Below are 5,381 nucleotides of genomic sequence, written 5' to 3' on the forward strand. Positions count from 1 at the left end.
GGATTTGACTGGCAGTGGGTGCTAGCTGAAACACACACCCAGAGCCCAAAAATGAGCTTGGTTGGCAATTACATTACAATGTGGCTGTAATTACAACAGTATGGAGGTTATTTATCCAAAATGTGGAATACAACCGGTGTTCATTCTCCTAAGGTTCTACTAAGTCATTTACTGTGTGGCTCATTGTGCTCTGCTGAGATTGCTTGCCAGGTTCCCCACCTTCAGGAGAGACAGAGGCTGTACCTGGAGGCCTGGCACAGATAGCGCCACAGACGGGGAGGGGCTGCGGTGTCTAGAAATCAAGCAGATGAAAGAGGAATTGTGTGTCATGATGACACCATAAAAGTGGAATGGGTTGGAAAATCAATCAGATTCCTTTCCTGAGTACTGTATAACTCAATTACGGCAGTCCCTCTGGGGCCCAAGGCAAAAGCTGTCTCATGGGAAGCGCTGAAGAAAGACCTCTGAGTTAGAGCTGTTTCGGACAAAGGCAAGATCCTGCTGGTGTGTGTTCCAGAAGGAGGGGTTATGTTATGAATAATAAAAAGGGCTGGGGGAGCGTACTCATGACAATTTTTTTAGGGTGGTAAGACGTTCTGTGGCTCAGCTACGAAAGAGCTTCATGACAGGAGTTCTTGATAAAGGAGTCAAATGACACCAATTATCTTCGATATGCTTTGGCATCAATGTGCCAGCAGCCCCAAATACATATATTCTGGTCACTGTTTTTGGACAAGTGCTGGTCTTGAGCATTTATACTGATCCCCCACAATAATTTCCAAGTGTTAGAAATATCTGGAGATCAGACATTAAAACCACACAATTCTGATTGCTATCTTGCTTTCATATCGCGTCGGTTGCCATGTGGCTTAGCAGCTGATAATTCACAAAACGATTTGTGTTTCATGTGAACACTCCATATCACTAGGAAACAGAACATCTAAGTTTTATAAAGCATTTGTCTTAATGCCGGTGATTTGTGAGATAGCTGACCTTACAGCTGATGCTCTCTGATCTAGAGATGCTTTTCTGGCAGGACAGGAGCCTTCTGATCCTGCATCCTTGCATCAGTAAAACACTTGATCCTTGCTGTGCCTTCTGACTGCCACCTCCTGCAACCTCCACTCATGCAGTCCTGACAGGAGTTTGGAATGGACCTTAATTTATTTATAAATTTGGGGGGCTTGTGGTGTTAGATTCCAAGGAGTTCGATCTCAAAAGAGGACACAGGTATTTTGTTTTCCTTTAAATGGGAGCAATTTCCAGTGTGAATTTTTAATTTTTCTTTTGTTCTTTTTTTTCCTCTGCTATAAATCTTTCTGGTCTTTGTGCTTTGGGTCTGGGTGGTTTCTGACAGCTCTCTCACCTTTTAATATGAATTTTGGTTGGTATGTTTGTTTTTGTAGGGTTTTTTTTCTTTTCATTTCAACCTAAACCAGCTGATGTGGTCCCCAAAGAGCTAAATGCATACGGTGCCAGCTGGCATGCCCGCTAGCTGTGAAGCCTTGTTAAAGAGATCGGAGCTGACAGATTCTTGAGCAGCAATCTGATACAGGCCTCTTTTTTTTTTTAATTTATTTGTTTGAGCTCACCCATGTAACAAATGGGGGCTTGTTTGGGAGCTTCACTAGAAGCTTGAATGGAGTCATTGTTATTGAAACACTGCTGTGATTCAGAAGTGCCCTGTAAAGGGGATTCCTCTCCCTCTTGCCCCTCAACTGGTCACTGCAGGTGTGGCAGCCTAGCTTAAACTCCAGTTTCATCCTTATTCTAGAGAATATAATCTAGTTGTCTTGTGATTTTCATATTTAAACTGATAACCAGGGAACTGAAACCACAGCTCTTTGCAAAATAGAGACTCAGTTCAACACTAAAAATGAAGTTGGAGAGGTAAGTGTAACCGAGGAGGAGATCCGTTTTCCAGGTTGATTTTTTGGGGATAAAGAGTAGTAAAAGTACTACAGGGCTTTCCCAGGCTTTTGCATAGATCAGCGTATTCTTGCTTTTCTTACTGTTACTGTGGTGTTTAGATTACAAATTCTACTCCAGAAACACTTGCTTGGAAATTTCTGCAGGCAACGCATGGGCTCCTGAGCTTATAAGTCTCTCTTTACATTATTTTCTCCTGTAAAAACAACTTCTTGTCTAATACATGTTAAGATAGTGAATCTTTGAATCCAAAATAGTCAAATTATTCTTTTTTATCCAGTGGGATTAAAAGCAAAAGGATGTGTGTGTATCATTTGAGAAGACATTGACTTGCAATTCCGGGTCAAAATGAAGTATGTAGGAATCTGAGTGCTGTGTTTTGTATTAATTTGTTGCACAGCAGTAGAACGAAGACAACTTCTCATAGTGGCTGATGTGCATGGAGCTGTGTATATATTGTGTCTTACAGGGAATGAACGTCATAAAAAGAAACAGCATTTATTACATGTTTGTGTCTAGCCTTTCTCTGCCCTGCTGAGTTCTGCCTCTGCTGGCTCCTGCCTCTGCAATTCAGTGTGACTGGAGCTCTAGTGCCAGACACAAAGGTGGTGACATCAGGGCCTTCCTTCCAGAGTCAGTGGGATGGGAAAGGCTCATAGTGGAGGTGGAAAGGTTATTTTCCTGCCTGCTTTTGAAAGGTGACACATGCTTTTGGATACAATGCTGATACACTGGCAGTTCCCGTGTGTCACTGGGACTGTAGGTGGCTTGAACAGGAATTACAAGGTGTATTCTGTACTCAGTCTGTGTATTCAAAATCAGTTGTCACTTCAACTAAAAAAAAAAGGAAAAAAATAACTGAATTCTATTTTTTACATCTTCCCCTAGCATTTTTTTTTAATCTCCCTTGTCCTTTTTCTATTAAAAGGTTAACAGTATGTAGAAATAAAGCAAAGCTGCAAGATGATTGATTGTCTGTGTTGAAGAAAACATAGCTTATTATTGCTGGCTGAGCTGGATGGCCAAAGCCACCTCTCTGAGAGACGGACATTTGGGAATGAAGACTCGATCCATTCAGAGTCAGTTGTTTCTGTAATATACTTTACATTTACAGTCTACAGCTACTCTGAAGACCTCCTAGGGGCTCGGGTTTCACTGTGCACTGCACAAGCCAATCCATGCTCTGCTGAGCTTTTAGCATAAACGTTATTTGAGATAATACTTAATGATCATTATAAGACTTGTGTAAACAGCACTCTGACTCCTTTCCATCCGCTGTCACAAAATTAGCAATATTATATCTCTTCCTATAAAATCTGCTTCGTTTTTATTTGTCTCTGCTTTAAGCTATGCCAATGGTTTGGAAAAGAGCCTGGTGGGAGTCTTTAGAGTGGGACTTCTGGCCCCATCTTTGAACTGATATTTTTCCCTGACTCAGAAGGAATATTTTTCTATTTAGTCATACACATTACAAAATAAGCATCTAACCCACAAGTGATTTCTTTTCTGGTGGAGCAAAATAAGCATCTGTCTCACAACTACTTTCTTTTCTGATGGAGCTAGTTGTAAAAACCCCGACTTTACTATATAAAAACCTTACGTCTGTCTTAAACTCATGGGAAAATTAGTCTTCTAATAGTCTTTCTTTCATCAGGATGATAGTAACAAAAAGGCTTAAAAATGGGAGGAATGGAGAAAGGGCGAAGAGCTGTTTTGGTAGTATTACACGTTTTGTTATTGTTGCTCTTGTGCCTCCCGGTGTGGTAAACTATGCCAGCTGAGCAGGTGGTGAGAGGGATTGTATGTGGTGGAGCACATGTCTGCAGGAGTGCAGAGCTGTGAGGAAGCAAGGTTTTGAGAGAAAAGTTTTTTAACTTTAACAGAGAGCTCATTTTTGGCACCCCTGACATGGTGAGCAACATCTGGCATTCAGGGTGTCCTTGCACTGAGCTGGGAGCAGCAGCATGTGCTCGGAAAAATGTGCCTGTGTTCCAAGTAATGCACACCTGGGTGTTGTTGCTGTAGGTAAATCACATTTCTTGTAGGGGAGAGTAAACTACATGGTGATTTTATTTTATTTATAAACCAAGTTGCAATTTAGTTGCTTTCCCTAGTGTTTATGTTTTAGATGGCTTGATGTTTGTTGGCTTTGTTGAGCATTTTATCCTGGAAAAATAACAACATATGGTGAAATAGTCTGTTGTCATAAACACAAAGCAGGAGGTGAGGGAGCTTTGTAACAAGAAGCTTTCATGTATTTGAGACCAACTCAAGCTTACATCTTGCTGTTAGTGATTTAAAACTGGCTTCGTGCTCTTCAGTGGCATGTGAAGGAGGGTTTTGGGACATGTTTTGTTTCCATCTGCCACCGAATCGATTGGCAGCAATTAGGTGTGCAGTGCGTGGGCAGCCTGTGCCCCTTGACTCTGTGATGTCTAACGGACAGTGTCTCCCCAGAGCCATGTTTTGAGAGCTTTGGACAAGCAGGGTGGTGGCATAGAGAGGGATGAGAACTACAGAATTCGGGAGCTGTGGGGCAAGAGAGCTGGTGGGAATTTGAGGAATCTTGCTGGGCATGGTACAGCAGGACCTGGAGAGTCTAAGAAGTCACTGGCAAGGACTTGGACACATCATCATTAGGCTGAGAACAGGACAAGACAAAGAACGTGAGGGCTCTCTCTTCCTCTTGTTAATTTTGGAATACAGGCTAGAATAGAAGGGGTTCATATATTGTGTTCAATGGCGTAAAAAGGAGTGGAGGAAGACCAAGTATGCCATCTCTGTTTGCTGTAGTGTGTGAGAATCTCATCCAAGGCAAATGCTGAGTCCCTGTGCACTGCCAGGACCTTTCTTCCAAAGACCATTACAGTGGTTCTGCCAAGCTCCTGTACAAATCATGTGTGTCACTTCCCAGGGAACAGGTCTGCCTGCTGACAGGCAAGTGATGCTGCCCACCTAGCACCTGCTGATCCTGCCGTTTCCTCTCAAACACATTAAATACCATGAATCCATATTGAGAATTGACTTTTTCTTTTTAAATTGCAGGATGCGAAGAAGAAGGGTCCATCATGTGAATGTGAAACAGCTAAATGAGAAACAGAGCACCTGGGCAGGCTGAGCTGAAACTGTTCGTGCACAGGATGACAGACTGATTTGCTGTTGGAGACAAGATTCAGGAAACCCTGTACCTCCAAGAGACTTTCCTGAGTGAGAGAAGAGGAACAGGAGGAAGCGCACTAAAGAGCGATGGGAATTGAGGGCCATGGTTACTTGAGATAAATGGCAGATCCCTGGGAGTCTAGCCTTGTAGCTGTTTGCTTTAGCTTTGTCTCTCTCCGCAGCTGCTGTTTCTTTTTTGCAAGCTGCTGCTGTGTACTGCCACGGCGGTACTGGAGATTTCAAGAGCAACGTGGGTGCAGAGAGTGAGGAGGGGGTGGGCAGCCCGCCTCACC

Source organism: Nesoenas mayeri, assembly GCF_963082525.1.
Source record: "Nesoenas mayeri genome assembly, chromosome: 7".
Lineage (NCBI taxonomy): Eukaryota > Metazoa > Chordata > Aves > Columbiformes > Columbidae > Nesoenas > Nesoenas mayeri.